We start from the raw sequence: 27,561 nt of genomic DNA on the forward strand, positions 1-27,561 counted from the left end.
AGCATGGCGTCTCATCAGTGTCCCAGCAGCCACTCTGGCAAGAAAGTGACGCTGCAGCCAAGGCACTAACACAAAGATCTTACAGGTCACTATTGACAGTTCCCAGGACTTGTGTCCTCGCACACAGAGGCACCCTGACAGCAGAGATAAAGGCTCCGGCATGGCCATGAGTCAACACTTGAGCTACATCTCTGGCAGCACTCACCAGCTCGTCTTCTGATGGGAATGCAGCTTTGTGCACAAGATCCCAGCTTTGCCCACCAAGTGCCCGCCCATGTTAGTATATTTGGGTTCAGTTGTGTGGTTTTGTGAAGAGGACACGTAGAAACCCCAGCTGCTGGCACCACGTCATCCCCCCACCTGCCTGTCTCCCCAAGACTATTGCAGTTGGTTGCTGCCCTGCTGGGCAAGCATTTAAAAAGGGATGTTACAACAATCAGGCCTTTGGGAGATGCAAGGGTCACGGACTAGCCGTGGCCAGACCGCTGCGAGCCCTGGTGACTGGTAGCACGTGCCTTTCACAACACTGGAAGAGGCCCGGGGTCCAGCTCTCCTGGAAGAAAGCAATGCCTGCGGTCATTAAACAAGCACTTTGTATTGTGAAATAATTATAGATTCACAGGAAGTTGCACAGATGGTGCAGAGGCATCCTTCCTTGAGAATCCTCATTGGTAACATATACACATCACACAATACAGTTTGACATCACGGCTGGCACCAGGTCTTCCAAAGCACGTGACCAGTCCCTGGTGTCCGACGTGCATGTGGATCCCAGGACACCCAGGCGTAAGTCTGTGCCATCATGTCTCCTTCCCGTGGTCCTTTACTGTCAGCCACCCATAGCATCGCTCACCCTGCAGCTGAGAGTCTGTTCTCTATAGCTTGTCATTTCAAGAATGTCCAACGAACAGAAGCGTATTGGGTGTGACCTGGGCCCTGCTTCCTTCCCTCGAGGTGGGCTGGGCGACCATCCACGCATCGCCTCGTTGGTGGTCCTTCCTGCACCCCAGCCTAGTCCTGGTCTGGCTGTGTTTGGTTTGTACGTCTGTTTAGTCTTTCACCTGTTGCAGGAGATTTTGGTTTTTCTTGGTTTGGCTGTTGCGATCAAGGTGTGTGTCCAGGTAAGTGTTGACAGGTCTCCATCCCTCTGGGATAAGCCCAGGAGACCGATGGCTGGGCTGTAAGAGTAAGACGACCGTGAGGTTCCCAGGGCTGCTCATTTTCCACACCCACCTCGGCGGTGGGCCAGGCTCCCACCCTCTCCGCATCCTCCCAGCGCTCGGTGGTGTCGGTGTTCCCAGAGCAGTCCTGCTGGTGGGTGCCTTTGATGCCTCCCTACCCCTCCCCAGCCCAGCCTACAGGGCCCCCTTCACCTTCAGCTCTTGCTCTAGTCTGGGTGGGGCAGATGACCAGGACTCAGGAAGGACCTCAGGACTCCAGGCCTCCCACCTCGGAAAGTTGCTCTGGACATGACACTGGCAGTCAGGAAGGAATGAAGCTTCCCCTCAAATCCCAAATCAGCAAGTTCCAGATCAGTCAGGCTGGTTCAGAGCTGCTGATCTTGAACTCAGAAAACTGAGTTTTCTGAGAGACCTGTTCAGCGGCGTTTTGATTCACTATTAACCTCATTGAGTTGAGCCTCTTGGATTTACGTTTTGAAGTCCCGTTTACGTTTTCCATCAGCCTAGTGGGTCCTTGGCCTCCAGCTTGAGGTGGTGATGACCTCAGGCCTGGGGGGAGCAAATGGGGGGCCCCTCCAGCTTCTCCCTGAGGCCCCTCCTGCCTGTAGGCTGGGGGCTGCTTTCCAGGACCCTGGTGTGAGCTGAGGGCTGCATTTTCAGAGGGTTCTTACCCCAAAGCTCCTTCCTGGTCCTCACCTTCTCACTGGTCCAGAAGAGGGAGCATGTGGCCGACAGGCCAAGTCCTCTGTGAGTCCAGGTCCACACCAGGGCCCAGCGAGGCTTCTGTCTGGGGAGTCTCATGGGGACCCAGGGAGATCCCTCTGAACCTCATCTCCCCCTACCCTGGACTTAGCCTGGTGTCGAATGCACACACAGAGCCCTGGGTCACCCCCCGGGGGTCCATGAATCCTCAGATCCAAAGGCTGTACTGTGGCTGCCCTTCCTGGGAGGAAGTGTGTCCTTTTAGGGAGTTTTCAGACTCCCAAGGTCAGTCCAGCTTCCTCATATTCAGGGTGGAGATGGTGCCTAGCCTCTCCTAGCCTCACTGGACCATGGAGAGACTGGCACCATGGGGAGCCCCAGGGACTTTTGCATGGTGGGGTCACAAGCTGGGAGGGCTCATTTGGGCTCCAGATCCAAGCTGCCTCCCCCATCAGCCGTGTGAGAGGTAGTCGAGCTATAGTCTTGCCGGGTGCTGGTCCCATGAGCCTCAGGGTCAGTCTGGTGAGTGCATGTCCGCTCTTTTTCAGGACTGTGAGCTTTCCTGACATCACCTTAATGCCTCTTGGCCAACCAGGGTTGCTGCCCTGCTCCACGGAGGAGAGGGCCCTGCTCAGAGGGGCTCATGGGTGTCCTGCCCCCTCTATGGAGGAAGAGGATGGGCATCAAGGTGTCCAGGTGTCCAGGTGCCTGGCTGGACAGATCTCCAGGATCCTGCCTAGGCTGTTCTGACTTCAAAGCTTCAGCTCCAGCCTCTGTGTTGTCCCGTGTCTGAGGAATGTCCTCCAGGGGGACAGGAGGGGGCTAGTGAGCCTGGTGTCAACTATGATGCTGCAGCCCGTGAAAGCCACATCCCCAGAGTCCCCTCATCTCAGGGACCAGGGACTGTGGGCCCTTTGGGCTGCGACACTGCTGTCCCACTCAGCTCTGGACCAGACGGAAGTGACCCTGAGCCTCTGGCCAGACTGTGGTTCCTGCACACCTGGCGTTTTTGTGACGTGGATAGCCCTGTCTATGGGGGTTGACACCCACCCTGTCTTATCCGAGAGCATCAAGGGAAACGCAGCCTCCTCCAAGTCCTGAAGAAGAGCCCCCTCTCTCCGGGCAGGGGCGGGAGGGGGTCTTCACTTTGCATTTCAATGGGTTTTTATGAACCCACCTGCGTGCACACAAAAAAAACCCTTTCTGTTCAGGATGGGGGTAATTTCAACCACGCACAGTCTTGGGGCCTCTATTGTTCCCCAATGTACAGATGTTCATTCCCCTCCCCCCTCCGCGGCTGTCTCAGTGTGACGACATAAATACGACGTGTCTCCCGCCAGCTCGAAAGCCTTTGTTTCCAAGGACAGCAGCCTATTATGATGTCACGGGTGGGACAGTAATCACCACCCCCACCCGAGAGTCTAACGCAGACAATGAAAGAGGCTGCAGTGAGCCCGGCGGAGGAGGGGAACCCAGGGACAGGGGAGAGGGCATCTCACCCAGACTGGGTACCACGCTGGGGCCTCCCCCCTCTGTGGGCCCTGCCCTACTGACCACATGGTCACTTGGGGAGGGAAATGGCCTTGAGTGGCCATGACAGTGTCTGGGCTTGACCTCGGCTCTGGTTTAAGAGTGGAATCTCCTCTGTCCACCCACCTCCTGGGATTCGGGACACAGCGTCAGGCTTCAGGTGTGGAAGCCCCAACAGACCAGGCCAGTCCCCTGGGCTTGGCATCCACCTCCTGGGGCCTGAGGTGCAGTCGGGACAGCAGGTCATTGGTGAAGACTTTGAATGAAAAAAAAGTTTCCTAGAGACTCATCACGGCACAGCGTTGGGGGCGTCTCCTTCCTTCCACAGATGCCAAAGAGATTTGATGAAATAAAAAGTGCTCTTATGATATTTAAAAACTTCGCAGCAAACCTGAAGGAAAAAGGAACCTTCTCCACCTGACCAAGGACAGCAGACACCCCGCACACTTTGTGGAGCTGTCAGGAGCCAGGCGGTGTGGGGCCGAGGCAGGGGCCTTCGGCCATAGTTTTCTGTCTTACAGGATGTCATGTGGTTGGAATCTCAGTCTATAGCCTTGTTAGGTTAGCGCATCTTTCACTAGTAATATGCATGTCATTTCCTCCATGTCTTTTCTTGGCTCGATAGATCATTTCTTCTCAGAGCTGCATATTACTCCATTGTTCCTGTGCCTTTTTTTGTCAGTAAAATGAGGCTGGGTGACCAGTTGGTCAGCATGAATCTGGCCAGCCACACCCAAGGTCTGTTCACTCCCCTGAGGACCACAGCCCCTGGGATGGAACCCCGAGGGCAGGTTCCATCTTGGCAGCCTTCCCCCACCCCACCCTGTTTTGTTTGCATGTTTAGGCAGAAAGTCTGCCTTTTTCTCTGCTCTCTGAGGTCCTCCGGCCCCATGGCCACTGGCTGAGGGTCCCTTCACTGGGTGGGTGAAGAGTCTACCTCACCTGTCTGGGATGAAGTCCTACCTCACCTGTCCGGGATTAGGGAGAAGTGTCTGCTGATGCTCCTGTCTGAGGTGGCACCAAGGATCCACAAAGTATCTTCTTTCCAGAATGGTCATCTAATCCCACCCAAGAGTTGATCACAGGCCCAGAGATCCGTCCCTCCTGGGTGAAAGCGGCGGGAGTGGGCATTCGGGCTCCTGGGGCCCTGGGATGTCAGTCCTATCCCGTTCGTGTTGGTGCCCCCTCTTTTTACACACACTTAAAAGGCAAACATCAACTCCTCCCCCAGACTCCCACGATGGGCTCCTTCTTCCTCTCTTACGTTTTCAATTACACCCTCACAGCATTCTCATTAGAGGTGCGAGCTCATGTTCATTAAAGACAAAACTAACTTTCCACCACAGAGAGGCCTGGGTGAAGAGGGTAATGATTGAATTTCTTCATTTCAGAGAATTGCATCTCTTATCCTGGGGCGATGTCTGTAAATGCAGACAGAGTACTGAAAGAGACTCCCTTTCCCTGACTTTGTGGAGTGACGGAGCTGCCTCCCGGGGTCTGGCATCCTGTCTGTGGACGTGGAGGCACGAGAGAACCGCTGGCCTGTCAACCCCATGGCCTCGGACAGCCCCCTTCCCTCCTTCAGCTCAGCTTTTGAACAAAAAGCCCAGGCTCCACCCAGGAAGGATGGGGTCCCTGTGGGGCTCAGCTTGCCTGCTCTTCCTGCAGGAACCACCCGGCTGCTGCTGTCCAGGTCTCAGGGCCCTTTGTAAAGTGCAGCTCAGAGGTGCCCTGTCCTCCATCACCTAAGCCTGGTGGTCCAAGGCCTTGCCCTGAGTTGCCTCCCTGTGAGGCCCCTGCAGCTCTGCAGAGGCCCCTCAGCCTCCAGCCAGCAGCTGTCTTTTCTCTAGATTTGCATTGTGTAATTTCAGGAGCAATGAAACAGATGCAGTCAGGCATCTCCGGACTGTCTGAGCACCCACCCCAGCCCCACCTCTCGGTGCTGTGTGGGCCTCCCCTTCCAGGAGAGCCTCCTGGATCTCCCAACCCAGACCCAAGCAGGGTCTTGCCTCCCCACCCCACCCCAGCCCAGTCTCTGCCCTTGGTTGTGTGACCCAGGCTCCCAGCGAGCAGCCTGGACCCCACAGCGACTCTGCAGACAGGGATGGGGCTGGTCTGGCTCTGAGCTGAGAGATGAGGACATGAGAATATGGAGATGAGTGTTGTGAAAAAATGGGGATTCACAAGTATGGAGCTGAGGACTTGTGAATATGCACATGGGCATCCATGGACATGGAAATAGGGTCACGAATATGGAAATGAGTCTCGAAAATGGAAATACGGTAATGAATATGGTAATTATATATGATTACGGAGGTGAGACGTGAGTATAGAGATGAAGGCTTGTGAGTATGGGGATGAGTTCGTGAATCTGGAGATGAGGACACATGAATATGCAGGTGATGCTATGGTAACATGGACTTGAGGACTTGTGAATACTATGGAGATGAGGCCTCTGTCGGCACCCATCACCCCAGGTCACTGGTGCATGGGACCATCCATCCAGGCCCCACTCTGGGGGAAGAAACGCCATTTTTTCACCTCTTGGGAATGAGGCTGGCCCTGCTTGGGGTGGGGGGTGGTGGGAGTAGGGGGCAGTGCCACCTGCTGGCCACAGTCCTTCCAGGAAATGACCCCCACATGCCCCTCTTAGCAGTTGGCACACACTGATCCCCCAAGAGCAAGATGCCCTCCCCTCGAGGTTCTTCCTTCTGGGGCTCCTGGCCTCAGTGCAGGGGGTGGGGGAGCTGGGGACTCTGCCCTGTATGTCTGGCAGGAGGACTGTGCGGTGTGGGGCCAGGGCCCTGATAGCCGTCCTTCCTCCTGGGACTATCCTGTCCGCAAGGCCTGTGAGGGGACCGGTGGGGCCACTGAGAGTGGATGGTGCTGGAGCAGGGGCATGCGGCCAGCAGTGGGTGTTGCTGGGCAGAGTCCTGAGCTGGGGAGAGGAGGTTTGCACACCCAGAGCAGGCATGCTTCTTTACTTAGTAAATGGCCACGTTGATGTGGGGGCCGGGAGCTGGGCACATGGAGCTTCTGATCTGGGCCACCTGGTCCTTGGGGGCTCCTGCCACATGTCAGGAGGAGATGGGGATGATAGGGTGCTGGGAGCACCCTAAACCTAGGAGACACGGAAGGCAAGGATGGAACTGTAGGACGGGGACAGAGGGGTGCTGGAGAGGACCCCTGTGTTGGGGTGGGCCTGCCTGCAGTTGAGTTCCCGTCCTTCCTATCCCTGAAGATGAGGCCCAGCAGCCAGCAGTGGGTTGCTGGGGCTGCAGACAGAATCCCTGACCCACCCAGGCAGGCGGCATATGGCTAGGGGGCCTCAAGGAGTGTCTGAGGTCTCTCCAGCTGTCTGTTCACACACAGGATATCCTGGCTGCGTCCATCCGACGCATCTCAACCCGATCCTGTGCCAGGCTTGTGGGTTCCAGCAGTCCTTGCTGAGCCTGTGAGGCTCCACCTCCCTTAAGGCCGAGAGGGATGTAGGTCCCCCGGGGGAGGTTGGTCTCCTGCCCGATTTGCCACCAGGGGACCGTGATTCATCCCACACAGAGCTCACAGCCGAGCTCTGCATGCCCGAATCCCAGTGTTCATGCCGTGACAATAAATGTGGAATTAGGGGCCCAAAAATGCCCAGGGGTGGGGCAGTGGGGGTGGAGGAGGAAGGGAGTGGGAGCTGCCAGAACAGAGAGCTGATTTCATCTCATCTTTCTGGGCGAAGATGCCGTGTCTGCTGTGAACGAGGTTGCAGCTGAGTCTAGAGCCTCTGGTCAGATGGGAATTTCAGATAAACAGCAGGATGGGGGTGTGAGGACGTCCCTGCAGTATTGGGTAAGTTCTGCTTGGAGGTATCTCTTGTTTTCTAAAATTGCAGTTGAACTAGGACAGGGCAGCCATTCTGGAAGGGAGGAGACCCCCAGTTGGAGGTGGGGTCTCCTCTCAGCTTGGGGGTGAGGCCAGTCAAGGACCTCAGCATCCAGTGGCGGGTGTTCCCACAAGTTCACATCTATCCAGAGCCTCAGACAGTGACCTCGTTGGGAGACAAGGTGTTGGCATAATTGATTAGTTCAGGATTTTGAGATGAGACCATCCTGCGTTGGGCTGGGTCATAAATCCACCTGTTATAAGGAGAGGAGGGCAGAGGGAACCACAGAAGAAAGTCCATGTGAGGACAGAGTCAGACATGGGAGGGAGGCAGCTACAAGCCCGGATGCCTGGAACCCCTGGGAACTGGGAGAGGCAGGAGGGACCTTCTCCTGGAGTACCCAGAGGCAACGTGGCCCTGCCACACCCTGATTTTGGATTCTGGCCCCCAGAACTGTGAGTGCCTTACCTGGGATGGTGTTTCTTTAGAGTTGCAACAGTAAGTGAGCCGATTAAGAACAGAAATGTCTGGACTATAGATCTGGGCCTCAACCGAGCAATGTCTCCCTGTCCCAAAGCCTTCAAACATGTCTATGATGCACACACATGTGTACCTGTGTGTACATGCCTGTAAGCACAGATACACACACCCATGAGCACAGATACACACACATGTGCCTGTGTGTACATGCCTGTGAGCACAGATACACACACCCATGAGCACAGATACACACACATGTGCCTGTGTGTACACACCTGTGAGCACAGATACACACACGTGCCTGTGTGTACACACTTGTGAGCACAGATACGCACACATGCTCCTGTGTGTATGTGCCTCTGAGCACAGATGCACACGCCTTCATGTACACACACACAGGTATGCACACCCTAGGCCCTGTATAAATGCCTCTCCTGGCTTCCAGAGGTGCACGGAGCAGCCCCATAACTAGTGTCAGCTCGAGGGTTGTGGTCCAGGTAAACTCTAACAAACATCCCAATGGGAATGCCCAACTCTGGGTGACATCCCCACATGCCTGATTCTCCACAGAAGACGTGGGTGGAAGGCATCTGCTGTGATGGCTGAGGCGGTGTCTTCACTGAACACAAGCTGAACGATTTGGTTCTGTCCTGGGGTCTGAGTGGGGGGCACTGTTCAGGCCGCAGATTGTTGACAGCCAGCATGGGGGGCACCCACAGGGGGCTCTCCCTCCAGGCAGGGTGTTGATGAGTGCGGTTCCCATGAGTGCCAAACAGAGGAGCCAGAACATCCCTTCCCAGCTGCCCCCAAGTCCCGCCTCACATAACAAACACACACTGATCGCTTGCATCCCTTACTGCCGAACCCTAGCACTGTCGCTGCTTCAGGTTCACCCGCCTCAAACATGTTTCAGAAAAGCAGACATGTCTCAGCCACCTCGTCCCAAGCAATAGCCAACCCCACCCCCATCCTGTCCCCCAGCTCAGCAGCCTCTCTGGGGCTTTGTGTGCACACAGGCATGTGCTTGCATATGCGTGGGCCTCCACCTGTGTGCAAGTATGTGGAATGCCTGGAGAGAGCATGTTCATATGCTTGCAGGCATGTGAACATTTATGTGCATAGTTTTTGCTATTGAAGCTTCTGAAAGACACACAAAGCTGCCCATCTAGTGGAAGAAAATGGTGGGGTGGGCAGAGGAGAGCCCCTAAGGGCCCTTGAGTGGCCACTCAGCCAGGCTGGCCAACCCAGCAAAGACCAGGAGCTGGTGGGGGGCATGCCTGCCAAGGCTCTGATAGGACACACCCCAGGGCTGGCCCTGCCCTCAGAGCCTCCTGACCTCAGGGGCCTCCTGCCAGAGGACACGATTTGCAGAAGCCACCCTGAGGGCAGGGCCATGAGGGGGCCGGAATGGTGGCCTCACCTTGTCAGTTCCACAACAGAGTCTGCAGGGAGGAGCACTAAGGAGCCTGCTTTTTAAATTACTCTGCTAATTGATATGAAACAAAAGGGATGCAGGTTTGTGGCAATTAGCGAATTAATTCTCAGCAATTACAGACTCCATTGTGGAGTGGCTTTGCAGGCCTGTGTGGGGTCTTGGTTCACTGACAGTGTTTTTAGAGAGACAGAAGGGTGGACTTGGGGCAGAGGGGTAGCAAGAGTAGAGAAGATGCTGGAAGGTGAACCAGTAATCCAGAGCAGGTGACACCCAAAGTCCCTTGATGAGGCCTCAGTTTGGACTAATGCCCCCCTTCCAGGAAGAGGAAACCTCATCCTGCTGGTGGGACGGATGCCCCAAGATGTTGTGAGGTCCACCCCCAACCCCCCAAATCACACAACTAGGGAGCTAGGGGTGAGCAAACTGGGATCTGCCTCCTGTTCTGAGTAAGGGATGCTGAGAGAGGTAAAGTGGGCCCTCTCATCCTGGAGAAGCTTCATCCAGCATGGCTTTATGCATCAGCCCTTGTGATCCTGGGGTCCCAGGGGAACAGCAAACCTGTGAGGTGGCTGAGAGGCAGGCGCTCTCCAAGGTGCTGGATGGTGCCTCTTGACCCTGCCCTCCACCCTCCAGACCCTTGGCCGTCCGTCTGTCCCCGACCATGGTATCTCCAGGATGGAACCCTGCAAGTACTCAGCTCTGTGGCTGCTACCTGCACAGACATGTGGCTCCTCACAGGTGTGTTCACCTGGAGGGCAGATTTAATTGCAACGAACCCCAAGGAATTTGTGAATTACTGTTTCCCATTGGAATATATGGGGCTTCCCAGGTGGCACAGTGGTAAAGAATCCACCTGCCAATGCAGGAGATGCAGGAGTCGCAGGTTTGATCCCTGGGTTTGGGAGACACCCTGGTGGGGGAAATGGTGACCCACTCCAGTATTCTTGCCTGGATAATCTGATGATAGAGGAGCCTGGAGAGCTGCGGTCCATGGGGTCGAAAAGAGCTGGACACGACTGAGCGACGGAGCATGAGCACGACTGGAATATGTGTGCACTGGTATTTCACTGCATTTAATGAAACAAGAGGCGAGTGGCTACAAGGCCAAAGGTCAGGTGCTGTTGTACTCTGTTCCTGGCTCTGGGCCACATGAGGGTTCAGGTGAGAAGAAATTCAGGCTTGGCGCATACTCATGGAGCCCACAGCCTACTGGGATGGGGTGCCCAGCCGGGAATGCAAGCTGGAAAGCTCCCATGCACAGGCGATGGCAGAGGAGACCTCCCTGGGAGAGGGCCCACAGCTTCAGCAAGCTACCTCTTAAGGTACTGATTAGAGACATTAGGGAAAGAAAGAGTGGGGCAAAGGGTATCCCATGTCCTCCCACCCTTCTGTAATTTTCAGTGTAGCCAGTGACTGGGTAGCCGCCTGTGAGCTCTGCATCTAAGCCATCACCTCTGGTGCCTCCTCAACCACCAAGTCTTACTTCTCCTGAGGAGGGCGCTTCGGGTACCTGCCTTCTGCTTCTGTGTTCCCAAACCAGGGGTCAGTTCATTCCTGCCCACCCCTTCCCACACCTGCCTAGAGTCTGTTGAGGTCTGGGTCACACTCAGCTGTCCTCAGCTCACAGGCCCAGCGACAATATTAGCAACCTCCTCCGGGTGACACGTCCTTCTACCCAGAAAGAGCTCTCGCCCTCAAACCAATCTTCCTGTCTGTCATCTCCATCGATTTTTCTCTGCATTTTGAGATGCAGCTGGGTGGGAACCATCATCCCCATTTCACAGATGAGGAAGCTGAGTCCTGGGAGAGCCCAGTGCCTTTGAACAGAGTTGGAACCAGACCAGTTTCCTGTGTGTCTCTGGAGTGCATATGTACATGTGCCTGTATGTGTGTACGCACATGGGCATGAGGTGTGTGTCTTCCATGTGAGCACACATGACTGTGCATGCATGTGAGGGGAGGGGCTCTGTCCACCTGGCTCTGCCAAGATGCTGAGTGAGACCTCCTACCTGTGTTGTGGCTGAAAGCTTCACCCTTAACTCTTAGACATCTGCTGGAGAGTCTTGCTTGGACAATCTGTGGTGGTTTGCTTCTCACCCAGGCTGTCAGCACTGCCCCTGGGGGACAGTCAGAGCCAGTGCCTCAGGCCCCCTTGATGGGACCCCAGTGTGATAGGATAAAGGTCACACACCAACATGCCTCACAGGCAGGAACCTAGGTCTGCCTCTGGCCACTGAGTCAATGCCCTTGGGAGCTCAGCTCACACTTACTGAAGGAGAAACAGGTCCCATTTATTCTCTTAGTGTCTACTTCGGTATACACAAGCATGCTCCCCAAACTGCAAACACAGGGAAATGTCACAGCTGGTTTGAAGCTCAGTGGAGCAGATGCAGTCGGCTCTGCCCCTCTCCTGGGCCGCCCCCTCCCACGCTCCAGTTTATTCCCACCTGCCTTCTCTCTTTCTCTCTACCCTGGCCTTTCTCCTGAGCCACCAGGGAAGTGAGAAGGCAGGGAACAGCCTCCCCGCAATGACTGGGGGCGTCAGAATGTGCACACGGGGGCCTCCACCCTCCAGGTACACCCACCTCTGGGTATGCTGTCATCCAGAACGCCACTGCACCCCTCCCGACTGCCCTACCCCGACCAGATTCCCTAGGAGCGCCCTCCTTTGTGTGTGTGCATGTGTCTCTGCACTTGTGTATGTACATCTGTCTCTGGGGACCCCAAACAGAGAGGCAGGTCCCAGGCATCAATTCTGGGCGGTGACATGCCTGGCTTCCTGCCAGGAGCAGAATACAAGGGCCCAAGACCCCAGCTCTGTTTCAACCCCCACTGATGCTCTTGTGATGACAGAGTTTCTGGCAGCAAATCGTTTTGTGGGCTTAGTGCTACCTGCTGAATTTTCTTCCCATTCTGCTTCCTAAAGACATACTTGATCCCTCCTGAGTGCTAATGCCTTATTTGTTTGACTTTTGTTCAGAAGCAATTTTATGTTCCAAAGTCTCATTTCTCCAGTGTGAGAGTCTTGGCCACCCTAAACAAAAATATCTCAAGGGTGATCATGACATCTTGCTTTAACTGCTAAAAAGAAAGAGAAAAAAAAAATCCACTGGAAAGCGATGTGGAAATTCACCTAGAAATTGCCAGTTCACTAATTACCTGAACATTCTTAAATCTACATCTCACTCCATCACTTATTTTAAAGGCTATTTTTAGAGAAGTTTTAGGGTTATAGGTGTCATCATTTCATGGCAAATAGACAGAGAAACAATGAAAAGTAAGAGTCTTTATTTTCCTGGGCTCCAAAACCACTCCAGATGGTGACTGCAGCCATGAAATTAAAAGATCTTGCTCCTTGGAAAGAAAGCTATGACAAACCTAGACAGTGTATTAAAAAGCAGAGACATTACTTTGCCAACAAAGGTCCGACTAGTCAAAGCTATGGTTTTTCCAGTAGTCGTGTACAGCTAGACCATAAAGAAGGCTGAGCCGAAGAATTGATGCTTTTGAACTGTGGTGCTGGAGAAGACTCTTGAGAGTCCCTTGGACAGCAAGGAGACCAAACCAGTCAATTGATGCTGAAGCTCCAATACTTTGACCACCTGATATGAAGAGCTGACTCATTGGAAACGATCCTGATGCTGGGGAAAATTGAAGGCAGAAGGAGAAGGGGACAACAGAGGATGAGATGATTGGATGGCATCACTGACTCAATGGACATGAGTTTGAGCAAGCTCCGGGAGATGGTGAAGGACAGGGAAGCCTGGTGTGCTGCAGTCCTTGGGGTCACAAAGAGTTGGACATGACTGAGCAACTGAACAACAATAAAAGGGTCACAGGTCATCACTTTTTTAAAGGATTTTTGGTAGATGGGTGACAGGATTGCTGAGGTCAAGGACATCTTGGGTCAAACAAGACAAAGAGCAGTACAGCCTGTTTGTGTGCAGAGGGGGCCAGAGACCTGGGACAGTTATTCTGACAGTTTGTGACACTCTCAGTACCACGCCCCCGCTCCCATATGATGGAAACTTGTAAATTCCCCGCCAGTTGGATCTGCTCAGGGTGGTGTAGGCAGGGGTGTCACAGGCCCCTGATGCTCTGACTGATTCTGGCCTTGCTGGACTCACCTGGACTCAGAGGGCACCTGGCCTGGGGACTCTCAGCCCCATTTTGAGCCTGGCTTACCTGGGAAGGGCTACTTCAGAGAGGCTAGGTCTCCTTCTCACCAGCAAGACCCCAAGGGAAGGGCAGAGCCGGAGAGGAGCTGGAGTGGGAGCCAGGGTTGCAGCAGGCTGGCACTGGACACCTCACCCGACCTCCAGCCTCAGTCCCCTGTCTGGGGAATGGGACATCCGACCACCTCCAGGGGGCTGAGGACCAATGCCTGGTGTTAGTGCCTGGGATGTTAGTAAACTCTAGGGGCTGAACAATTGTTACTTGCGCCACAAAAGCCCACAGCCCCACCCTCTGGCTTCTCCCCACTGGCCCCACCCCTCTGTCTCTGGCTCTGTATCTTCACTGCACTGGGAACCCCCAACCGGCCTGTCCTCTCCCGCGCAGAACTCCCCATGGCCTTGGGCTGCCCTGGGTCCAGTCTGCTGTCCCCACAGCCCTTGTGCCACCCTCACCCCCGGTCCTCTCCCCACCCCTAGCTGGCCTGGACCCACACGGCTGTTGCTGCCAGAGCACCAGGGCAGGACCCATCTCCAGGGAGAGGAGGGACTACCCGCCCTGAGGAGCCAAGAGAGGAGCCACTGCAGGGGAGGCCAATCACCCAGGCACCTCCCTGACTACTGCCATGTGCAGGCCCAGCTCAGGTGAGTGAGCCTGGGCTCCAGGGCATGACGGCGGAGGCCCAGGAGCAGGACTTGAGGTCAGAGGTGAAATAGGCCTCAGGAATGCTGATATCCACCTGGCTCCCCAGGTGTGTCTGAGCCCAAAGCAATTCTTTCCAGAATCTCGGGCTCAGTGGGATTTAAAACTTGGGCCACGATATCCCTCCTGAGATCATTCTTATGAAGTTTATAAAACATATTTATATCCAGGGCTTCTGTGGATCTTTCTTCAGCCATGGGGCTAGGGGTAGAATTATGAGTCTCATGTTATATGTGACAAGGGCTGGGAGGGTCCCCAAAGACCTGTCCTAAGAAGAGTCTGTGGCCTGAGACCATCACCAACCAAAGTGGACAAACACTGCCCAAGGGAGGCTCCCGATCAGGCCACAAGTTGTGGCAAAGACTCGAGTCCAGGAGGCACCAGCTGGAGGGGGCGTGACCTCCCTGACTCTGGGCCTGGGGCTGCAGGGACACCTTTGGAGGACTTTAGTTGGTGGCGGCCCACATGCCTGTAGCCTCTGGAATGCAAAAGTCTGCCCTCTCCCCCACCCACCCCGGTGCCTGCAGGAAGGTCCCAAGCCTTCAAAAATGCTGGTTCCATGGTTGCTTCTTGGTTGAGTGCATCTCTGCGAGATGAGTGGGTGCAACGTTCCATGGAGACGTATTTACAGAGCTCACACCAGCTCCTTGAGTCCCTGAGGTCATCTCTTTGTTGTGAAATCTCATTAACCTAGCTCCTGCCAAGTTTGTGGTGACTTGGTGGCCATGGAGGGAAGGTAGCCCATGTGCCCTTTCTCAGAGGTAAACCAAACAAGAAAGGTTCCTGGAAACCACTGAGAGAACCTGCTTCCAGGCACCTGAGAAGCTCCTCTTACATGCCCACAGCCTAATCCACTGTGCTAGGGTTTCGTTAGCCTGATTCTGTGTATTATATAGAATTGGAAACAGAAAGCGTTGTTTTAAAATCTAAATCTTCATGTTGGTTGTTCTGAATCACCTGTGTTTAGGAGGAAATCCTAGAGAAAAATTAGAACATTAAAACCATAAAGTCCCTATGACTTTGTTCGTAGGTGTAGCCAAATTGGCCATCGATCAGGTAAATTTTGAGACCTAAGTTCATTTATGAAAAGACATAAAGGACTGTATACAAATGAGTTGAGTGTTCAACTCAAGAAGCCAGAGGAGAACCAGAGAGCACACCCACAAAAGGAGAAGGAGGGGAATAAGGGCAGAATTTACTGAGGAGAGAAGTGGCAGAGACCAGTCCATCCCAGAACTGGTTCCTCCAAAACTTATCAGATAGGAAAAAAGGGAGTGGGAGAGAGATGCTAAAAATAGGAGAGAAACACCATGATATTGAACCATGAGTTACACAGACCCAGGGGTGTCTGGGCCAGAGGCCCCACCATCCAAGGTTAAGCACGGGGTGGACATTGTCCATCTCCTGAGTTTTGGCCCCGCAGTGGGTGGAGGTGACTCTGGCCAGCAGAGCTGGCCATGGCCCTGGGCCCTTCAGTCTCCACGGTGCAGGAGTTTGAGCTCCACCTGAGCAGGACATCTGCAGATTCCAGGGGGAGCCTCCCCAGCTACTCAGAGAGGCGTGGGCAGCGCTGGGTCACCTGGCAGGGTGGCTTGGCTTCCACATCCCCATGGGGGGACCGGGTGGTGGTCTTTGGGAAACGGTTTTTCTGGAGGCCCCCCTGGTCCCCTCCCTTCTATGCCCCCCGACCTGGAGGGAGAAGGTTCCATCAGGCATCAGACTGTGACTGCTGACCCTCTGCCCACTCTGCCTCTCCACGGAGAGGTAAGGTCTAACAAAGAGGAGGATGGGACCCCAAGAGGCGTCTCCCGCCACCTCAGCAGAGTGCGTTGGACAGGGGTTCAGTGGCCACACTGGTGTCTGACCCCTGGGGGTGGTCTTTGAAATCATAAATCAAAGGCCACTGCCCTCAGCCCCAGAGCTGGGAATCTCTCCTTTAGGGGGTTTGGGGCATCAACAGCAGCAAGGTGCTCAGATCCCTGACTCAGGAGCAGGAGGGGGTACACAGCTCTCCCTCCTCCCCACCAGACTCCCAGCCCTGCCCACAAAGCCCCCAGGCTGAAGACACCTTCACCTTCCTCCCCTCCTCCCACTAACTTGACTTACTAGAAGCCCACTCCCCCACTCCCCACCCTGCAGAGCAGCTTAATTACACGGTCTGTGGGTAGGGGGTGTAGAGAGGCCCCCACCCCCATCTGGGTCTACAGTGTCCCTGGCCCGCTTAACCTTGTCAGGAGCTGCCGTGCTGATTGGCCACTGTCCTGAGGTCAGAACAGCATTAATCACTGTGAATTCATTAGGCATTTCACAGGGGACCTGGGGACCCAAAGCGACATCAATTACATTGAAATTAAGTGACAGTGGGGACACAGCTCTGGGACCACGTGCGCCTCCCAGAGCTAATGGCCAGCAGCCAGCCACACAGCCTGGCTCCCAGGCAGGCGAGACCTGACTGCAGGACTCAGACCCGAGGTCGCCTAGCCTCCCCCTCCAACAGGGCAGCCAGCTGAGGTCCCGGGCGGCAGTAGGGCCTGGTTCATGTGGTCTCCAGGGCTAATCCAGCCCCAGGGTCCCCAGGCATGGCCACTCCTCAGAGCTCCTGCCACATCAGCTGGGTGCTGCTTAGAGATATGGAATTGGACCTTCAGTGTCAGAATCTGCACCCTAACACGGGGTCCAGGAGGCTCCTGGGTGCATTGGGTTGGAGAAGCCCGGCTCCAGGAGTCCCTGGCTCTTAGCAAGAACCTGGGCCCATCTGGGCTCTGCTCATAGCTGCCCTGGGCCTGACCCAGCTGCAGTGCAGGGAGTCGGCTAGCTGCGTGCCCCATTGACCGTCTCTCTAGCCAACGGCCGCTGAGTGGTTGATAAGCATATAGCAGAGATGGCGGCTAAAGTGAACGCCTGTGTCTGCCTGGCCTGTTTGTATAGTTCTGATGGCCTCTGAGCCCCCAGGGTCCTCCTCATGGATGGCCCTGCCCGGTTCCCTGGCCAGGTCTCTGGGCCCATTGTGAGCTGGGCAGCTGGGGAGCAGCCACAGGGTGGGAGTCACAACTGTATGTGTGGCGTTTTGGGTGATCCAGCAGCGGCGCGGGAAACGGGATTTGCATAATTTGAAATTTAAGGAAAATCTCTAAATACTTTAATTTTGATAGAAATGGTTTCCACTGCTGACATGTGTCTACACCTATAATTTCAGCTGATGAATTGCTGTAATTTCTCCTCCATTTCGTGTTCTTTGGAACATTAATTGTCAGTTACAGGGGAGACACTCCAGAAGAGAGAGGGCGGGACAGAGCCCGGCTGGCGCAGGCGCGTCTGGAGGGCGGTTGTGTGCGAGCTGGGCTCCCACAAAGATGCGCTGTCGGAGCCCCTCCCCCAGCCTGCAGCCCCAAACCAAGAGGATGTCGGCCATTGTCACCACAACATGTGTGTGTGTGCATGCATAACACTGACACGTGCTGACTCTGACACACACGCACACTCACTCACACACACACACACACACACACACATACACACTGGGGCGTGTGTCGCTGTGACTGTGAGAGAAATTGTCTACTCTGTCTCTCAGACCCCAGCCCTGAGCTCTCCCTGGGAATCTCAACCTGGTCTCAGGGTAGGACCCGTGGTCCTGTCCTCAGGCCAGCCTGCCAGCAAGCTCTTGATAAGGCAGCACCCACGAAGCCTTTCCCAGTGTCCCCAGGCCTCGCTCACACTCACATCCAGCTGAGAGGCAGACAAGAATCTGTCTGGATGCTCCATGTGCAGGCGGTACCTCTGCCTTAAGGTCAACCCCGCATTCATCTCCACCTTCAAGGTCAACCCCATGGCCACATCTGCTATGGCCGTAAGTGATTGGCCAGAAAGAGACATCTCACTCAAGCTGAGCCAGAGAGGGTCTCCATCCTAAGATCTGGCTCCAACCACAGGACCCCGCCCACTTGCATTGTAACCTACCTTTGTGGGGGTCCTGTGGACTGTTTCCACCACAGCCAGGTGAGGCAGGGGTCTGACCTCAGGTGTCTGAACAGAGAGGACTTGAGGAGACCCCTGGGCCTGGCCCATGGGGACCCAGAGAGATGTCCCCTCACTCTTTAGTTAGCCCCCTGCACTCAGTTAAGCAATTTCTCCAGATCTTTGGTGACTCAAAAAATTCCTGATGTTTGCCGAAGAGGAAGAAGAGCGGTAGGGAAACATGCATGGGGGTGTGGAGAGAAATAAACACACGCCCACCCGAGAGGCCGATGTGTCACTGGGACTCCTGGGCTGTACGCTCTTCCCTGAATTTTTGAGAAAATAAGGAGCTGGCCCAGCTGGCTGGTCCAGGCCTCACCTGTTCAGCTCAAACGCTCTCAGGATCCAGTCCCAAGGTCCTCATCCACCCAGGATGCATCCACATGGCTCTGCCTCTCTCAGACCTGGATGTTTCCCATCAATGAGGTCCTACAGTGTGTGTCTAGCTTCCTTAAATCAGCCTCGGGTTTGGAAGGCTATGTCAGAGATTCATCCTTTCACAGGTTGAATCATGTTCCGCTTCGCGGAAGGACCACGTTTTGCTTATCCTTCATCCACTGGCGGACATCTGTTGTGTCCGTCTCCGTTTTGGTACATAAGGCTGCTATGAATACGCATGCATCAGTTTCTCTGTGGACATGTTGTTGCTTCTCCTGGGTAGATCGTGGCATTGTGACTGCTGGAGAAGCGGGATGTGGTGTAACCCTCCAGCCTTCCTCGGGGCCAGTGCAATGTGGACAGTCCCTGTGAGGCGTAATGACAGCCTGGGTTCTGAAAAGCAGGTGCACCAGGTCCTGCTATCCATCTGCTCAGACACTCACATGCGTGATGGGGGGATGGTTCCCCCAGGCGCCTGGCTCTGAATCTGCTTTGCCCCTGACCTGGAAGTGATAAAGAGGGGCCCCCAGGCAGGTCCGCACTGGAGGGAAGGGGCAGAGACAAGCTTTGAAGCATGACTGCTGGGCAATCCAGGCCCCCACTCATCCTTCCTGGTGGGTTGCTGGCCTCCAGCATCTGCATCGATTTAACGCCTTCAAGGTTGGACCCCAGATGGTGCCCTGTACCATGGGGGTGGTTTCTGGATCCCACCTGCAGCCTGTGGTCACCGGGCCCCTCGGCTCATCGTGGACCCTGGGCCTGACTTACAAGGGTGTCTTTGTCACTCCTGTGAGCTCCCCGTGGCCTCCCACCCTATTACTACTTGTTGGAACCAGATGATCAGATAATGACCTGCTCGCTTCAGAGTAGACACAATCTGCAGTTACTGCACTGAGCAAGGATTTGTTTCTGGAAAGAAACCTCAGTGCGACTGTGAGGAGAAGGCTGTCATCAGGGGCCTCCAGTCCCAGGGCTCCCCTGGGACAAAGAACCATCGGAGGATGGAGAACCACCAGGCCTGGCAGCGAGGACATGGGTGCTCTGGAATATCCCGCAGAGTGCCTGCAGGGCTTTGCGTGTCCACACCGGAAGGACATCCTGACAACCGCAAGCGAACTGTTGGGATTGCCACCCACTTGCCCACAGGTTTTTCCAAGGAAGCACCCATTCCTGCTGGTGTGTCCAGCACCTCTGTTCACAAAATGGGCCTGAGAACCCGCTCGGCCGCGTGGCTCCAGAGTGTAACATGTCAGGAGCCTTTCTCAGGAACTGTGTCCTCCTAAATTCTCTCTCCTGTGCTAGGTTTAAATTACCTTTAATTCTTTTTCAGTAAAAGACGAAGTTATTTTTTAAACTGCACGCCCGATTGAATAACAACGTGATGGACAATGAGAGGGGCCTGTTTTGTTTTTTCATGTTCTTTAAAATTTATGTTGAGTTTCCTTTTTGTTTTTTCATCCTTCGAAGTGTCCCCATTGTTAGGGAGAACGTGGGGTCTGCGATGAGGTTGAGGCCATTGGGTTGAATGTTGGGAAAGGTGAGGTCACCCTCTTGCCCCCAGCTCTGCTCACTCCCTTGCCCGTCAGCAGATTGAAGGGAAAATCTAGTTTGCTTCCTGCGTTTATCCCCACCCCTAGGCCTCTTGGCAGAGGAGCCTGCGTCTCCTCTGGGATGAAGGAGGGTGGAGATGAGGGTACCTCGGTGCTGGATCGTCTGTGGGTCAGAAAGGCAAGAACCAGGACCTTTGGATCGCGAAGTCCTGCAGGAACCCAGGAGCCAGGTCGGTCTCGAGTGTTCTGGAAACCATCTCTGCGTGTTGACCAGTGGTCTGGTCCTCTGATCACAGTTGAAGTTGTGACCAGCTGGGTCCAGGGAGGGAGCCTGCGAGGATACAGCTGCGAGGACAGCCTCGGGGCTAGTCAGTCCCGAGTCTCTCTCGGCTTGTCTGTTCTCTGTCTGTCTCTGCCTCTCCCTCTCTCCTCCTTTTTGTCCTTCCCTCTCTGCCTCTCTGTCCCCATCTTCACTTGGCCATCCCTCTGCCCATCTCTATTCAGGGCACTGTCCTTGGGTTCATGCAGGGTGATCTCAAGACTCTTTTTACCAAACAGCGTCCCTCTCGCCACTTCCAGGTGGACGTACTTCTGGGGGGCTGTGTTCTCACTATAGGAACGACGTAGGGGATTTTGACCAACGCCACAGTGACCTAGAATTCACGCTAAACAAACGGTGTAAGAGCTCTGGAGCCGTGAAGAGGAAGCACCAGACAGGATTCCCCTGGAAGGGACACAGCTGGTGCCCGGGAGCCGCCTGTGCCTCCAAGGAGATCCTGACCCCCTCTGAACCCCCTTGGCAGGAGGGCAAGTGTCCCTGGGGCCCAAGGGAGCTGCCTTCCTTGCTAGGATTCACCCCACTTAGGGGCTGCCGGGTTCCCCTCCCTGGAAGAAACCTGTTCTTAGGGTGGGCATTTCAACATAAAGTGAAGAGACAGACAAGAGGAGAAAACTGAGGAATAAAGAAGGTGCAGAGTGAGAAGCAGCTGGAGGTAAGGATGTGCAGACAGGGAGGGGGCAGCCCGTGGTGCTGGGAACCAGGCCTAGTGGCCTTGAGTGTGACCCCAGAGCCCGAACACCACCCCCAGCCCCCAGCCCCCAGTCCCCCCAGCCCGGCACCAACCCTGGAGACGCGCCCCCGCTGCTAGTGTGAGGTTTGCAACACCTCCAGTGGGCCAGCCTGTACCAGAGGCCACAGTGGACAGCCTGTACGCGTGTGTCCCCAGACCCTCCCGCTCCTGTCACCCGCCCCTGTCACCCCAGGGCCCGCACACCTAACCTTTTCTTCTCGCTGCTAAATTGCCGCTAGCCAGTGTCCCCGACAGAAAGGAAGAGGTTGGTCTAATTCAGAACAATATTGACCTTTTCTGCTTGCCCTTTTCACTGTGACTAAATTACCGGGTGCAGCTCCGACTCTGGTCTTTGAGTGGCTGCGGCTCCAAGTGACCTGGGTCAGCCCCCTCTCCCTGCTCAGAGTTTAATCAACCAGCGGTCTCCTTGCTGATGGCGTAGGAGGGAGGGCGATGCGGGTGGAGTTGGGGTCATCTCTGCACCTGCCTGGCTCTTCAGGTGGGGCCGAGGTGCAGAGGGAGAAGGGCCCACAGGTGAGGTGGCTGAAGGGGGAGGCAGGGCCTCTGGGACAGCTGAGGGGGTGCCCTGCACTGGGCTCCTGATGGGAGTATGGGGGAAGAGGGACCGCTGAGCCCTCCCACAAGGACTCATGAGGAACCACTCCCCCGTGTGACTCCACGGCCACGGCTTTGGTGTCCTTGCATCAAAGTCACGAGCAGGCCCAGGTTTCAGGGGCAGAACCAAGGGCCCCCTGCGGGGCGACACGAGCCCAGCCAGATGGCCTTCGGATCCCAGGTCAGCGGGGAGGGGTGAGAACAGGTCGAAAGCAGCACCGGGACAGAAACACCGGATGCTGAGGGAGGGCAGGTCCCTGGGGGCCGGCCTGGACCTTCCTGGGGATGATGGAAGGTTTCCCCGGTGGTGCCCGGGTCATGGGAGGACCATCTGGGCAGAGGGGCCGGAGGGAGAGGATTCCACCAAAGGACTGGGCGTTGGGTGCTGAGGACTAAACAGGACTCATGAATCCGGGCCCTCAGGTAAGAACGCTCTCAGCTGCTTCGGGGCTGTCAATCAGTAATAGGCCCCACGGAGTGCCTACTGTGTGGGGTCGTTGGACCAGAGAGACCAAGGAGGGCCACACATTTGTCTGGGAGACCCCAGATCCCCTCCCAAGCAGAACACACCCCTGGGACCCCTGGGGTCAGCTCCTCAAGTCTGTCTCAGCCAGCTTGGCCTGCAGTAACAAAAATGTGGCAGATGAGGGTAGAGGGGGATCTCCCCACTCTGGGGGGCTGGAGGTCAGAGGTCAGGATGCCAGTATGGCTGAATTCAAGTTCATGATGGCAGATCTCGCTGGGCCTTCACCCGGCAGAGAGAGATTGGGGCCCTGAGCCTCTGCCTATGGGGGCACTAATCCCTTCATGGGGGCTGCACCCTCAGAACCTCTTGGCCTCCCAAAGGCCCCTCCCTACACATCACCTTAGGGCTTCAACATGTGAACTCTGGGCACTCCCTCTCAGGGGTAGCAGCCTCCATCTGACCACTGCACATCGGGGAGGGGGCATCAGGGCAGGAGGACTGACACTGAGTGGACAGTGAACACCGGCCTGCTGGGGGCCCTCGCCTCTCCAGGATGGGGCGAACTGCACCCAGACAGGTCGCCTGCCGGGTCACCACTAGGTGACCACTGGGAGAGGAGCAGCCTGGAGTGTACCAGGTGAGTCAGGGGTATGGCTTCTTGCCCAGTTCCTGCCTGTCTCCTCCGGAGGGCAGCCAGTGCTGCCCTAGCCCCAGGGGGTTCAGGAGAGAATGATTTTCCTGCAAAACTGGACCCGCCCGGCCAAGTCCACAGTGGGGTTGTCTGGAGCGCCTCCCCAGGTCACTGGTGTCACTTGTAGGGTCAGCTGTGCGCAGGGAGGTAGGGACCAGGCGTGACGTGAGGACACCTGTGTGCTCGGCCGCTCCTCCGGTCAGCACACCATTACACGGTGACAACTCCACGCGTGTACAGTAGCCACGGAGCCTATGGAGTACCTGATCATTGTTCCCCTCATTAGCGTGTGAATCGGTGCATAATTACCCTGCATAATTGTCCCATCTCATAGTAACACTTTAATTTGCAAAGTGAAAATAACCATGTGATTACCCTGCAATTACACAATACTCGCTAATCAATGACTTGTATGGAATTTGCTGCTGTTTACAGACCGGCTGAGGCCCGTGGCCCATCCTCGAGGATGGCTCTCGGGATGCCCCACTGGCAGCCACCCCTGGCCTCTCCAGGCACCAGTCTCCTGTCTCCCTACCTGTTAGACACACATCTGGAGCCCAGGACCCAGGAAATGCACTTCACTGCAGGAATGGGGACCAAAGTACCCTGCTTGGAGCTTCTCCAGCTGTGGGTGAGGGGCTGGGACAACCCTGTCATGAGGTGAGGAACCTGAGACCCAGATGGGGCATGCTCTGGGGGTCGTGAGCTTCACTGTGTCAGCCCTGCCTGGGAGGAGTGAGCGCTCCCCACCTGTGTTGGGGCTGTAAGTGTGCTCAGCTGGAAGCTGACCCAACTGCCAACGTTGTGCGAAAGCTGCTGATCCCCAGGACAGGAGGCTACAGCAGGGTCCACCCTGGAGGGTCCAGGTGCATCTTTTTTTATTTTTTGATTTATTTTGGCTGTGCTGGGTCTTCGTTGCTTTGCACAGGCTTTCTCCAGTTACAGTGGGGGGAGGGGCCTACTCTCTATTTGCTGTGGGCCAGCTTCTTATAGCTGTAGCTTCTCTTGTTGAAGGACACCGGGTCCACATACATGGGCTTCAGAAGTTACAGGTCTTGGGCTCAGTAGTTGTGGCACATGGGCTTAGTTGCCCCAAGGCATGTGGGATCTTCCCAAATCAGGGATAAAACCCATGTCCCCGGCATTGGCAGGTGGATTCTCAACCATTGATGCACCAGCGCTTCTTTGCAAAGTGTATCTGACTCCAGAGTTGAGGTCCCAAGTGCTCGGACTTTGCAACTTGTGGCGTTTTCCTCCCTTAAGAATCAGTGCCTCGTGCCCAGCCCTGGGCAGGTGTGGAGGCACCAGACAGGCCCGTCCGCCTGGGGTGTGGGGAGCACAGCTCACCTGGGCAATGACATGGCCCCAGAAATAAATGCCTCCCCAGCCTCGGGTCCCCTTCTCCATAAGCAACCGGTGCGAACAGGGAGAAGGGGCCACTACCCGTCCCCACCCGAGGAAGAGAAGGCATGGTTGAAGGCAGCCCTTTCCCACAGGGTCTTGCTAGAAAGTGCCTGCCCCGCACTGTGCATGAGCCTTAGGACAGGCTCAGTGAGATGTTCACACCTGTGTATCCCCCACGTCTCCTGTGGATGCAGCCCTGATAATGAGTGGACGGCCACACACCCCAACATGCCTGGGCCCTGGACCCGGTTTGAGTCGACTGGAAGGCCACTGCGGCCACTCTCTGGTGAGAACTGTGGGGGTGTAGCCGCCCTGGACACCCCTCCACCCCAAGTTCTCCTGCTCTTCGCTGAAATCCACAAGCTTCGACCCTTCCCGTCTGTCTGCGTTGCACCCGCCCCGCTCTGTCCCCTGGACCCCTCACCCATTAATGAAAACAAACAGTGCTCCCTGGAGAAGCTGCTCTAAGCCGGGGAACCTGACCCAAGATCCGGGGCTGTGACTGCCTGTCTCCCAGTCTCCTCGGAGGGGCAGGCTGGCACCCAGGGCTCCTCCCGTGAGGTGGATGCAGCAGCCCAGGTCTGGTCTGGGCTGAAATAAAATCCCCTGCGAGGAATCCACAGTTGTGAGCAGAGGTGGCCTGTGCCCTGGGAGGGGAGGGGACTCAAGGCCTGGCTGCTCCCACCAGCGAGCATCCTGGAGGGGCAGGCGGCTCTCAGGGTCCTCCCCCTCGGCTCACCTGGAGGCCTGGACTCTGCACAATACGCCCCCACCCTCACTCCTTTCAAGCGAAAGGCGGTGATGGATGCTCGTTCCCTTGGAGCACACCCAGCTGAGCAGTCTGGGCTCCAAAAGGTCCGAAACCGAGCAGGAGAAGCACCGACCTGTGTGCAGGCGACTCAAGATAAGCCGCAGGCTGAGCCATCGCCAGGTCACCCCACCTTTGCTTCCATGGGGACCAAGCTCAGTGACCATGGCAGTCCTGTCCCCACGAGTGCCCGAGTGGACACATAGGCTGCTGCAGTGTCTCTTCTTATTGTTAAAAGGCAGGTGCTGTTCTGTGCAGTTGGAGCAAACATATACAAACACATGCAGACACAAACCGGGTACATGCAGATACATGCACACATATGCACAGACTGACACACACAGCCACCGGGACACACAGACACACACTCACAGGGCCACAGACACACACAGCCACAAGGACACACAGATACACATACTCACAGGGCCACACAAACATACACAAGGCCACACAGACACCCACAGCCACAGGGACACACAAACACACAGCCATAGGAACACACAGACACGCACAGGGACATACAGACACACACACAGGGACACACAAACACACACACGGGGACACACAGACACACACACAGGGACACACAGGGACACACAGACACACACACAGGGACACACAGACACACACAGCCAAAGGGACAGACAACACAGCCTGAGGCTGGGAAAGGCCCTGAGACCCCAGGGACAGCCATGCCCATAACGACACACGTGATAACAAAAGAATACAATAAACACAATTAGTGTATATTTAAACGGTTTATTAGAGAAGCTCACATAAAATCAGAAGAGAGCGTTGCAGGCTAGGCTGGGAGAGGGCTTCTCATCTTCAGAGTGTAAAATTCCTGGCTCAGGAGAAATGGGCGTCTCTCGCTGGTAAATCCACCAGCTCAGCTCTGTCGCAATGCGGAAGTGAAGCCCGGGGGCCTGCAGAGCCCTGGCAGGAGCGGGGTGGGCGCTCCTCCCCTCTTGCGGGCAGGGATCTGTGGAAACCTGGGCACCGGCCTGGCTCCCTTTGCTGACCTGCTGGAGGGTCTTGGCCAGCTGAGAGCAGGCGGAGCAGGGGGTGTTCTGCCTGAGGGTAGAGAGGGAGAGGGTGGGGAGGGGACACCTGTGTGGCTTGACCACAGACCCCAGGTCTCTTGTGCCCACAGAGGCCCTGGACTTACCAACAAGACAGCCAGTCTGACCTCCCACCCCCAACTGGCTGGCCCCTCCAGCAGCCACCTCGGGGCCCCCTCCCTGTGCTGCTCCTGAGACCAGGAAGCTCAGGGGTCCCCAGGAAGGTGTCTGGGGGATGGGGGTGACAGGAATGGAAGAGGTGCCCCAGCCCTGACCAGATGAAAAGGATTCATCACATGTGCTTTTGCAAAGAGAAGGGAAAACAGCTTCAAGCTGATCTGAGTAGATTTTCATGGGAAATTGGACAGTAGAAGGCGGGGGTCATCTTCGACAAACCAATCTGATTCCAGCTGGACCGTGCATCCCAGGCAGGGTTTTCACTGTCCACGATCTCTTGGAATTTTGGGGCAATGGGATGCAGAGGGGAACAGTTCAGGTGAGGGCTGCATACCATGAAGTCCACACTTAGCGGGGACCCGGAGCTGCCGGGGCCTCTCCACTGGGGTCCCTCCAGGGCCAGACCTTTCCAGTACACTCTAGGAGGGCTGTCTTGGAGCTAGCCCTGGGGGGCCCTTCCTGAGCACCCCTGTCACTGCTGTCTGAGGCTCTCTGGTCCCGTTCCTGGGCCCCCAGGGCTTCCCTGAGCAGCTGGGCAGAGTGGGCCCCACCCGCTAGACCTTGTAGGCCTGCCCCTGCCCCCACCCCAGGCGCCCACACAACCGTAGCCTCTCCTCCTGCCTCCCGCCTCCTGGGGGGCTGAGGGACTGTCTGGTGGTCCCTGCTCAGAGCCTCTTGCAAAGGGCGAGATCAGCTGCCAGGAGCCTCGTGGGGCTGGAGAAGTGCCTGTGGCCGTGAGGTGATCAGCAGGCAGAGTTGTCATCATTATGCTGCTAATTAATTCCCAGTTCATTACGTTTCCTGTGGCTAATTTGTTCTCCGGCTGATTTGATTAAACTCATCTCTATGCTAATAAATGTTTTTTTCCATTTGTTTTAGTGGCTGAAGGAAAAGAGCTTGATATTTACATGTTTTGACGCTTTTCAGAGGAATCACGGCACCGGAATTAATTCCTCTCTGGTTTAGCAGCTGGTGGGAAGGGTTAAGCATCTCGGTGGGTCAGGTTGCCCTTTCTCTGTGACCCTCAGGCCCAGCCCAGGGTGGGGGTCTCCATCCCATCACAGCCCTCCTGGGCAGGGCCCCCCTCACCTCTCTCTGTGGATGTGGGGGTGCCCATGCCCCTCTCCACTGACAGGGAGAGAGGACAGGACAAAACCTGCCCTTGCACCCCCCAGCACTGAGCAGTGGGGTTGACTAGGAAATGCTACTTCCCTAAACCAACCTCACGTTAACTGCAGGCCTCATCAGCTCTC

At 55.8% G+C, this 27,561-nt stretch overlaps 1 long non-coding RNA gene across 1 annotated transcript; it reads left to right on the forward strand.

The window, feature by feature from the left end:
• Positions 1 to 19,706: 19,706 nt before the first annotated feature.
• LOC133259421 (uncharacterized) lies at positions 19,707 to 27,108 on the forward strand. Its single transcript, XR_009740386.1, has 3 exons — positions 19,707 to 20,246; positions 20,633 to 23,518; positions 24,355 to 27,108. It is a non-coding gene; the product is annotated as an uncharacterized LOC133259421 (long non-coding RNA).
• Positions 27,109 to 27,561: the final 453 nt, after the last annotated feature.

The sequence above is a fragment of the Bos javanicus genome, chromosome 13 (assembly GCF_032452875.1).
Source record: "Bos javanicus breed banteng chromosome 13, ARS-OSU_banteng_1.0, whole genome shotgun sequence".
In the NCBI taxonomy this organism is placed as follows: Eukaryota; Metazoa; Chordata; class Mammalia; order Artiodactyla; family Bovidae; genus Bos; species Bos javanicus.